The sequence below is a fragment of the Gavia stellata genome, chromosome 29 (assembly GCF_030936135.1).
Source record: "Gavia stellata isolate bGavSte3 chromosome 29, bGavSte3.hap2, whole genome shotgun sequence".
Taxonomy (NCBI): domain Eukaryota; kingdom Metazoa; phylum Chordata; class Aves; order Gaviiformes; family Gaviidae; genus Gavia; species Gavia stellata.
The window spans coordinates 1566195-1577668 of record NC_082622.1 but is presented as its reverse complement, the minus strand read 5'-3'; positions in this window follow the sequence as shown (position 1 = coordinate 1577668).

The following is an 11474-nucleotide window of genomic DNA, read 5'->3' as shown; positions in this document are numbered from 1 at the left end:
GACCCCGGCCGGCAGCCAGTGCAGCCGAGGCCAAATCATTCCTGGCGGCAGCTGGGTGGGTTATCTCCCCGCTCCAGCCCCGCTCAGCCGGGAAGGCCATCAGAAGCCGATCCAGAGGCAGCCGCAGCCGCGCAGCTGGAGATGAGCTGCGTCCCTCTTGGCCGAGTGGCAAATCTGCAGCGGGCTGAGCCGTTTCGGTGCCTCCACAGCAGGATGGGATTTACACGTGGGTCGAGGGGTGGGTGCACAAGGGGAAGGAGGGTGGGCAGAGGGGGCTCCAGCGAGTCCTGGGAGGATTCGGGGAGCCCGGGGGGCCCCGGGGAGCAGAGAAGGAGCTCCTGCAGGGAGTAACACGATTTAGCGGGACTGAGGGAAGCGTAGCGAGCCAAGCCCTTGGCTGCTGGCCGCAGCCCTGGGGCACTGGCTGTGCCGTTGCCGTGCTCGGCTCCCCTCCTTGCCGCCCCGGTGCCGGCGGTGGCACCTCGTGGTGCCCCGATGCTCTCTGTCCCCGGGCAGGGACGGCGGCTGCACCCAGCACCCTCCACAAAACCGGCCACTCAGCAACTCGCCGTTAAAGTTATGCTTAGTTAACTATTCTGTGGCTCGCTCTCGCTGCTTTAGTGTGCTGATCAGGCGGGCTTGGAGATGGGGAAAGGGAGAAAAAACACAGAAAGGAAAGAGAAAGAGCAGCCCAGGGCTCCAAAGCAGCTGAGGTGTCAAAGACAGAGATTTAATGAATGCGCCTGCGGTTCACCTGAACAGATGAGCACAAGCTAGAAGGAGAGAAGGAAGAAAATGGAAAAAAGAAAGGATCATTTTTCAGATTGGCAGCTCCCCTCCCAGACATCTTTTAACAAGAGAGGAAAAAAAAGGCTTTAAAGGGCCAGCCAGCTGCTTCCCTCCGCCGCAGCGGGGACCCAGGCACCCTGACACCCGTCGCGGGGCTCGTGCTGGATTGGTGCTGTGGCTCCCAGAGCCCTGTCCCCCCTTGGGGACTGGCTGCTGCTCGTGCGCTGGAGGACCAGGGTGCTGCAGGGCCCGCGGCAGAGGAAGGGCTGGAGAGATGACCTGCAGAAACAGCGGCGAGAGGAGACAAACCTGTCGGCTCATCCATCACCGTGCGCCAGACCCAGTTTGAAGGCAAGCAATAAGTGTCTGCCCGCAGAATAAATCTGTGCACTGAACATGTTAATAAACAGAGGGGGTTTGCAATAGCCAGCCCAGGTCAGCGGCTCTCCACGCTCTCCGGAGCTGCTCCGGCACACTCCGCAGGCACCCACACGAGCCTGGGCAGAGCCCCTGGGCCCTCCCCGTCCCCCACCACTCCACACTGGGGCTGGGCTCCCTCTGCTCCGTCACTTGGTCCTGCCTCGGGAAGCTGCACGGGGAAGCCTGGGAGGGCTTCGGCTCTGGAGTTCCTTTGCAGTTTACCAAAAGAGGGACTTTATTCCCCAGCGACTCTGGGCAGCTCCTTTTTCATTCTCCTTTGTAACCATTTCCCATGCATAAACCTACTCTAATCGGTGCCATCTCCAAGCAGTTGGCCATGAGTTTTATCCAATGTTTCTTTTTCAGATGTCTAGAGGGAATTATTTTAATAAAATTGTGTTTAATACCATTGTATTAAATACAACATCCCAAGCCAGCAGCTTCCCTCTGCTTGTTCATCCAGCGAGGGAAAAAGAAAAAAAACACACAAGAATATCCCTTAGAAAAGTTATGGTCAGCTGGCACAGGAGGGGGAGCTGGGGGCAGTGTGGGTGCTGGCACTGGCACCCAGTGGGAGAGGGGGCAGGGACCCGCCGTCACCCCAGCAGTGCCCCGGGCAGTGTCCCCCTCCAAGAGCAGAGGAGGAACCTGGGCTCTTCCCAAAGCCTGCGCAAACTCGGGCTGAGCTGTTCAAAACTGACGAACAAGAAGCTCTTGCCCGTTCTCGACCAGCCCGGCTCCTGGGCGCTCATCAGCCATGGCAGAGCAGGGAGCGAGGCTGGCGCCAGGCACGAGACAGGCAGCGTTTTGGGTGCTGGAGGCAGGCAGACTCCTGCCCGCACCGCAGCCCCTGCCTGCCTCCGGAGCCATAACCGGCCCAAGCAGGAACGCCGGCGGCCGAGCCGGGAATGCCGCCTGGCCCCGGGGCAGCGCGGGTGGGCGCAGGGTCGCTGCGGCGGAGGCGGCTGAGCGCGGCCTTGCCCCACGCTGGGCTTGGTGCCGTGGGTCCTTGCCAGGGCTCTTCTGCAGGACCTGAGAAAACCTGGCTATTCCGTATGTGAGCAAGCAGGGGGCTTGTTTAACGTGGAGAACTCAGCGTGGCTGCACTAAAAACTGCCCAGCTGGCTCTCATGACTGAGCATCCCACCCCGGCTTGCAAACTAAACGACAGGAGATTTAGGGCTTATTTTTCCCTGTGTCTCCTGCAGTTGCTTGCACAGGCACTGTCGGAAGAAGCTGCTTTAAAGGCAGCCGACGTGGCCCCTGCTCACCCTTGCCCACCCTTCACACAAGGACCAGCGCCGTGCTTCTTCTCATTTGCACATCGCTCCCGAGCTCCGTGGGCAGGTGGGAATGGGGGCAGGAGTATTCCAAAATTAAAAAAAAAGCAAACCCAGCGTTGCCCTGGTGTTCCTGTCCCTCCCAGCCGGGTGCTGGGACCTCGGGGTCCCCCCAAGCCCGTCCTCCGCTGCATGGCCGGCGCTTGCTCCTGTGCTGTGCCGAGCGAGCGCTGTGCGCGGCTGCTGCAATTAGGGCTATCTGGGTTTCTTCGTAGCTGCGGGACAACATTTTTGAAGGCAGGACTTTGATCTTTTTTCCTAAGAGTTTCTCTTTCCCTTCCTTTTCATGTGTGTTTTCCCTGTTTTTTGTCTCATTACTCAGGTGAAGGCTGACGTTCCCCAAGGCGGCCGTGCCGGAGCCACGGTCCCCTCTCGCCCCGCAACCCGGAGGCACGGGGACGGGGCATCATTTCGTCTGGGAGCAAGTTTGTCCGTGGGCCTCTCCTGGGCAGAGGCTGCCAATTACGCTCAATACACCGAGCTCTGTCAGATCGTGTTCTTGTCAGGGAAAACCCTGCACCGGGCTCCTTCTTCCCCCCTTTTTTTGTCTCTGGTTGCTTTTTTCTTGATTTTTTTAGGAGCCCTAACGATGGAGATGAGGGCACTGCTGGCGGGTCCCTGCTTGCTGCTGTGGTTCCCGGCAGCACCGCTGCACCCTGGGGACTGTCACCCCCCGGGTGGCGGTCATCCCCCCGGACAGGCGATGGGGACAGGGACCGCCCTGCAGCCCGGGGGATGCACCGCCGAAGACCAGGAGCCGAAGGGAGGCTGCCGGCCTCTCGGGATGTGCTGTTGGCTCAGCCCAGAGTATCGAAGTCAGGCTGGATAAATAAATAAGCAAATCTTGTCCCTTGAACATTAGCATTTCTTCTTAAAACAGGCCCAGCCTTCTTGTAGCCGTAATCCTCCCCAACGCCAATCTCTGATTAAAACTCCGGTGTTGAGTGAGTCTTAATCCTTGCCACCTCAGGGCCGTTTTATTATTATTATTTTTTTATCCATTAAAACCTGTTTTCTCTAAATGAAATAAAATAGGGGCAAAGATAATAAAACTCATTGCTTTTTCATATATATATAAAAGAAAGAAACATTTTGTATTAAAAAAAAAAGTTAATAAATGGCCGAGCCCCAACAGATGGGGGTGTGTGCGGAATTTGCATTTTTCAGATTAACATGCACGAGCGAAGATAGAAAACGCACTTGCCCCGGGGAAATAATTTGAGAAATCTTTGCATATTTTATTTAAAAGCATGCCGCGTTAGGCAGGGTAATAATGCAGAGCGATGGTGATTAGGTTAGGCCTGGAGGGATCGCAGCCTGGGACTCTCCCTCCTCTCTCGCTCTGTCTCATCCTCCCTCCAAGCCCCCCTCGATCCCTTGGTGTTACACCCCAAACGCCCAGCCCAAGAGCCAGCCCCGCCACGGGGGTTGGTGCATCGGTGGATTTAGCCCCGTGGATTTGGGGCAGCTCCCGCCACGTGGCCCGTGCAGCTCCCAGCGCCGGCAGCGGATGCTCCAGCCCCACGCGTGTCAGTAACTCGAGGAAACCCTCCCTCTGGGTTCAGCCATCTCGCAGGTGCCTCCCCGGTCTTGGCAAATCCCCTGGGATGTAGAGCATCCCGCAGGGGCGGTTGGGGTCCCAGCGCCCCGATCCCACAGGCTGCTTGGGAAAGCCTGGCCGCAGAGTTGGGGTCTGGCGGCACCGAGGTCCTGCTTCTGCACAAGCAGGCTGAGCTGGCACCAAAGCATTCGTACCCTCGTCTCCTGTTTGAAGTCAGGCAGTAAATCAAGGCTCATCCCTTGAAGTGCATCTCAGCCCGGGAACGCTGCATGTGGAATATGCTTTAAAAATGCATGGCTTTTGTTGTGGGGATTCAGGCAGCCCAAGAGAAACTGGGTGAGCTCTCATAAACCGCTTCTGCCGGAGCACCAGCAGCCCGCTCCTCGCTTTTGCAGAGCTTCACACCTCTGGGTCTGAAAGCACTTGACAAAGGTGTTTTGTCTCCCATCCCACGAGGGAAGGGGAAGGTGGAGCAAGCTGCATGTTACAAGCCTGGAGCCGGGTGCCAACAGCCCCTCGAAGCCCCCAGGAGCCATTCCCCCCTTGGGCTGCAGCGACGGGCAGCCCTCGCCCCGCTCCGGGGTTTCACCCCCCGCACAGCCCCACGGGGTGGCACAGCGTCGGCTCACGGGGACCGCGCTGCTCTGGTCCTTGGGGTTTCAGAGCATCCCTTGGGTTCCTTCCTGCTAATTAATACCTCGCTCTGGCAAAAGCCCGGGCAGATGGAGGTGCCCCTCCAGGAGCACACCCCTCGGCAGCGCGGGAGCTGAGCCTCAGGAGCGTGGCTGATCCTACAGCTCCCATTAACACCGGCGGTGTGAGGTTGGGTTAAAACCTGAAGATGGAAGTCCCGCAGCTGTGCAGTTTAACAGGGTGATAATTGGGCAGCGGGAGGGAAGGAGCATAAATAGGAGGCACAGCAGGGGCAGGGGCTTTTGCACTGAGCTGGAGGCTTCTTCCTTGGAGGGGGCTTGGCAGCCGCCCCTGCGTTGGGGGTGTCGGCAAGGGGGGTGCTCCTCTGTGCTCTGCTCTTGCTGGGTAGAGGTGGGTTAATGGTGCAGATCCTATGGGGCATCTTTTCCCAGGGGCTCATCCCATTCCTGCTGATGGAAAGGTGAATGGGGGAGAAGCCCCGGGGTCTGTCCTGCTCAGGGATGAGCAGAGCTTTGCTTTCTTGTCCAGCTGAGGTATGCCAAGCCTGCAGCCTCCTCTCAGCCCACGGTGCTGGGCTGGGGGCCATGCGCTGCTGGGCTCGCTGGTGGGTACAGCCAGGAGCCGAGCAGACCCCAGCAGCAAAGGCAGCACTGGGAGGAACTCTGCAGTCCTACCTAAAAGGGATAAAAGCACCAAAACCAGGGCCACGAGGCTGCTTTAGCCTTCAAAATCTTAATCTCTTCTTTATTGTGGGCCTCTTCATTCTGGCGTTTAAAGCTTAAAGTCTTGTTTGTCAGGTCTTTTTCCAGGTGGGGAGATCTTGCAATCATTTAAGAAATTCTTCAGCTGGGGGTAAGGAAGAGAGCCCTGTGCAGCGCAAGAAAATGGCTTGGAGCAGCCCCGGAGCGGCCAAACCAGCCTGCCCGAGAGCTGGAGCGCTGCTCCTCGGAGCCTTCCCCGTCCCCTCGCTGCCCACCACCAGCTTCTGCAGCCTCCAGACCTGGCTTGAAACACGGCGAAAAACCCTCTTCCCTGGCAAAACCAGGCCCTCGGAAAGCTCCTGCCACTTCCCCGGCTTTGAAATCTGACCCAGAGCCTGGCTCTCTCCCTGTCTGCTCCCATTATTAATAAACTTTGAAGGGCTCCCTTCTGTCCTTAATGAGATTAGTGTTATTTTCATGCATTGCTGCAGGGCAAAGGACTGAAAAAGTGGCTGATCTGTAAACTAAAGGGTGCTAATCTATAGAGGGTGGGTCCCCCATTCTCATGGCCTCGGGCGCTGGGTGAGAGTAATCAATTAAAAGAGGGGATTAGAGGTGCTGTGGTCACCTACTTTATTGAGGTCACCCTGACACCCTCCCGAAAGCGGGCGGCCCTGGGCCCGCTGTGCCGGGTCCAGCTCGGTCATTGAGGCTCTTAGAATTAAAAAAAAAGCCTTAATCACCATCCCCTGTTTACACTCTGGACCCAAAGGAGCAGTAGGGGAAAATCTGTTGTTAATATATAAATGGGCACAATTTGCTTAGCGGGTCTGTCTGGGCTTTGTAAATTAATGCTAATTTAAAGCACAACCTCACTGCCTTTTCTTTTTTTTCAACTTTATGCAAGCGCTTTCATTTTGCCATGAACTTGGGAAGGAAAAAATACACGACTTGGCCAAATACGGTATTGCTTTTACTTCAGTTTCCTACAAGTTGTTTTAAACGTGGATTATTTTAGGGAAGCAGAGGGTGGCCTGGCTCAGACCAAGTGTGCTGAAACACAGTTCCAGTGTCTGCAATTGTGCATAGAAGAGAGTTTCACTCTGAGCTTTCCCCTCACCAGAAATACCTTGGGCAGCTTTGTGCAGGGGTTGAGTCGCTGCCCGTGCTCTCCATTACCTGCCGGTTAAAAACAAGCCACGCTGCACTGACACCGGCGATTGCGGCATGCTCCCAGGACGTCTGTCCTTCCCTGTGAGTCACAAATCTGTGCCTGAAACCGGCCCAACGCCCTGGCCTGCCCCCAGCCCATCTTTGGGGAGAGGAGGGAGCAGTTTGCACGCTCTGGGACTCGGGCGCTGGCAGTAACTGAATGCCTCTTCGCAGCGAGCGGGAGCCTCGGAGTGTCCCGGGCCGGAGCTGCAGCCAGGGACCATGGCACACCTGAGCCCTGGGGAGTGGGATGCAGCACATCCCTCACCCCTCCTCTACCGTCCTTCCCCCGGGATGGCCCAGCCGCCCCTGGGACGCCCAGGGCATCTGTCGACCATGAGCCCAGCGGTGCTTTCCGACACGGAGCAGCCGTGCCCTGACCGCAGCCGGCTTGCAGCGGGCACGGGGTGCAGGGCTTGGGCAGCAGTGCCAATTAGGGGTGCCACAGTTGTCACCCGCAGACATGGCTTGGTGGCGTTGTGCTAACGCTCATCCGCCCTGAGCGCCGGCGAGGAGCCGGTGGGATGTGTCGCTGCCACCGTAACGCATCCCCTGACACCCCGCGGCGCCTGAGCGGGGTCCAAGCCCCTCCCTGCTTCCTAGCAAGGACCCTCCAATGCTTCTCTCTTTGCTTCCACGTGCAAAAGGGATGTCAGTTTGGTTTTATCCCAAGCCCCGTTACTGTCTCGGTGATAGTTATGGGGTGCTAAAGGGATTAGCAGCCCCTGCCGTCTGCTCCGCGCGCCGGCTGAGCACGGCGCCTTGCTCCGGCAGATAACGCGGGAGCAGCAATGCAAAAGCGGAGACTGCGAAAATACTTACCTTAATTTCAAGACCAACTTTAGACAGAGGAGAAGCCTGATGCTGCGGGGAGAGACGGCTCCTTTCCTGGGCACTGGGGTGTGAATGTCAGGCCCAGAGAAAGGAGCTTTTCTTAAAACAAGGGTGGGCAGCACCAGGAGCTGAGACTGTGCCGAATGCCGTGAGGCTGCGGGTCTCGGGGTGCGTGCGAGTCACCAGTCCCGGCGGTGACAGCACTGCTGGTCTCAGGGGGGTTGTGGCCCACCCCATCCCTGCCCCGGAGGGGAAATTCCCCCTCGCCGGAGCCCTTTGTTGGGGCGGTCAGCACCAGCTCCCAGCGCGGCACTGATGCGGGAGCTCGGAGGCAACAGCCATAAGGGAAAATCAGCCGGTCCGGTGGCTCGCGGCACGGCCTTGGAAGGCCTCAAGTTAGGCAACTTAGCAGCTGCCATTTGCTATTAACACTTTATAGGGTTTCGTGTAAAAACGGGAGGAATAAAGGATTTCTTTGGGGAAAGCAATTAGAGGCTGGTTGGGTGTCGACGGGGGCTGTGACCCACTATGACCAGCGACAGACATTTATTAAACTGTGTCACACACAGCAGTCGTACCCAAAGGGCACCCGCTGCCCGTCCCACGGTGCTAAAAGGACTCTCCGGAGCATGGCAACCCGTGGCCACGCTGGCTGCCGGTCCTTCTCACTTCTTTCACCCCTTGGTGCAGCTCTGTGCAATTTCTTTTCAGCTCATCCATGTCTCCATGCTTTTTCTTTCTCACGTGCAGCATCGGGGGTCTCATCGTGGGTGCCCACAGACGGGCAGTAACGAACAGCAGCAGCCACCTAAGATGGGCCGGGGGAGCCCCTGGGTGCAAGGTCTTGGCTGTGGGACGTGGCCGCGGCCAGATCCTGCTCTGCGGTTCCCCGGGCTGTTGCAATTATTCCCTGGGGCCGGCGAGGCCGCTGGGGACCCGGTGGCTCTTGCTCCACCCTCCGCATCTCTGCTGAGCCCAACTGCATCACCGGTGGTTTTACATCCTCAGTTGGCTCCCGACGTCCCACCTCCACCTCCACTGGGTCCCCACCAGCCGGTGAAACGGCGCTGCTCCCCCCGGGGAAAGGGGGCCAGCGGTTCCCCCGCTTTGCCTCGCTGCTTCCACCCCACCTCCTGCGTCGAGCCCCCGGGAGGGGACGACCGCCCCGGAGGGCTCTTGCTGCAGAAAGCCCCTTCTGGTGGGCTGGGGGGGACACCCCCCGCACCCCCTCCAGCCCTGCCGCTAAACCCTCCCCTTGGCAGCGGGTTTAATCCTCGCAGCCACGGGGTCCGGGCTGCATTGCCATGGGCGCTGGATTAGGGACCGGCCCGCAGCACTCCTTTGTCCTCCCTATTGTGGAGCATTTTGCTCGCTTCTGCTTTAAACCTTGTAACCATTTTGCTGCCTTTTAAAACCGGGTTGAATAGGGGGTGGGATGGCGAGGGGTGCGGGGGGAGAGGAGCCGAGGCTTTGAGGTTGAAGAGAAGCATTCAGGCTGCAGCTGCCCCGTCTCAGCACATTCCCCGTGACCCCCACGGGCACCGCGGCGGCCACCGAGCATCATTGGCAACTCGGCCGCTCCGGGACAATCCACCTGCTTGCTCAGGACAAGCACTTTCATGCCTATTGGGATTAGAGATTTTAAGTGTCGTTCCAAATTGTGTGGATAAACAGTCTTGTGAAAACTTGTTATCGTGGCGAAAAGGCCCCCGCCACCACCCTTAGTCCCCGGCCTTTTGTTCGGGCAATTTTTATTGCCGGATTGGATTTGATGAGGTTTAAGGTTTATTCTTAGGACTCCATTGAAGAGCTGATCCTTTGTCTCCTGCCACGGAGCGTGAAGAATATGAAACGTAGGCAAAAATAAATCTGCTTTTCACACACATTAGCCCCTGGTTCACGCAGGGACCACCAAACGCAGCTGAGAGCAGCAGCACCCCCGGCCCCCCGCCCCAGCCCACGTCTGCATGGGGTCTGCTCCAGGCTCGCCAGGCTCCGCACCCTCTCCCCGCATCCCCTCGGCCCCCTCCAAGCGGGGACGGACCCCGCATGGCGGGTGGCCATGGACGACCTTCCCCCAGTGCAGCCCGAGCTGCAGGAGCAAGGCAAGGGCTGGTTCGGTGACGCGGATTTAGGAGGTGCCGACTCTGCAAAGAGCCCAAAACACGGCGGGGGGAGAGGAGAGCATCCCTCCCTGCCCGCCCCCTCCAAAAAAATCCAACCCCACTGGCAGGTCAGTCCCTTAATCGCTTCATTTATCACCAGTCACTTTGGGAGAGATTAATCAGCAGGGTAATTCCTGAGGAAAGGTCGCTCCAGGGGCTGCCTTTCATTTGAGAGAAGCTCCCTGCGAGTTTCACCTTTATTGCTGGGAACCTGCTCCGACACGCTCCACGCCGGCACGGCCGCGGCCGCCCAAGCACCGGGGACGAGCCCGCGCCCCAGGCTCCGTCCCTGCCTCGTCCCTGCAGCCGCGGGGCTGCTGCCGAGCACGGGGCAAGGCTCGTGCCCGGGCTTCGAGCTGGCGACTCCCGAGCAGCCTCTGGGGCAGTTTTGGCAGCACCAGGAGCCGGCGGCAGGCGCCTGGCACGAGCTGAGAGGCAGTTTCTGGAGAGCCTGGAGCCGGAGGCAGAAAATCATGCAAAACTTGGTGGATTGGGCTGGTTCCAAGCAAAAAAAAACCCGGGGCATGCAAAACCTGCTCAGAGCTGAACCAGAGCGGGGCTGGCCTGGAGGAGCAGAGCCGGCTTCAAGGACGCCTCTCCCAGTGGCTCCCACCACGGTCCCAGGAGGTCTCCGGACCTGACCTCCCCAGCCACAAACAAATGCCCGGTCCCACGGCCGGGAGCTGCCACGGCCTCGTCCTCCGCACATGAGCTGCTGAGGGAGGTGCACGCTCCGGCCCGGCGGTGCAGGCAGGGATGCCGTCCTGCCCGACCCACGCCAGCTCACCGCGGTCTGGACAAATGGACCTTCGGCGGACCCCAGCTCCCCTGCGAGAGCCTCAGGCACGACAGTGCGTCTTCATTTCTCACAGCACCTCTGCAGCCAAGCATCATCCCCTGAATGCCCGACCCCTGAATAAGAGTGAAAACTAAGTGATGAATTAGAGGGAGAGAGGAAAAATTGTGTGGCGGAGAGGACAGGGAGGAGAAAGCTCTCCTCTGACAGGGCTTGAAAAGAGGTGGCAAATGAGCAGGATGGGATACGAGTGTGCCATCTCCAGGCATTTAGGATGCAAGATGTCCTCGGTGGATACCTGCTGTCTGGACAGCTGTCCCACCACAATGCACCACGTCCCTGGGAGGGACAGCAGAGGAGGAGAGGGATGAAGGCTCTGCCTTCGGGAGGCAGGACACAGCCACTGGAGTTAGCTTGGCCGGGACGCCCAGGCCAGTGCCACAGACTCAGGACAGTTACTGTCACATTGTCCCACCGGGCAGCCCTGGGCAGGGTTGGCATTGTGCTGCTGGTGGGGGGGGGGGCGAGCATGTCCCCCATCCACTGCATCGCTTCCCACTTTGCATCTAGCACGATGATTCCCTAGATACCCAGTGATGTTCCAGCTCCTCCTGTCTGGATAAAATATCTGTAATTACACGCATGCCTAATTTGAATTATTTCCAGAGTGCAATCCTAGCGCTGTGGACCCTGCTGAGCAACTTGGCAGGAGAGTCCCTTGTCAATGGGGAGAAGTTAGGCGGTGGCACTGCGGCTCCTTGGGTGGGTGACCAGCATGGCCATTGGGTGACCTCCATGGGGTGCTAACAGCTCATTCCCAGCACCCAGGGAGGGTCTTCCCTGGGGTCCGGCAGGTTCCCGAATGTGCTTTAGATGTGTGATCCCATAGAGAAGAATAGGGAGGGGGATTTCTACATCTGCTCTTAGACCTGCCATGGTCATCCCCATTTTGAACCTGGGAGGGTGCGAGAAGTGAATTGATGTGCCCAAGGCCTCGTTCAT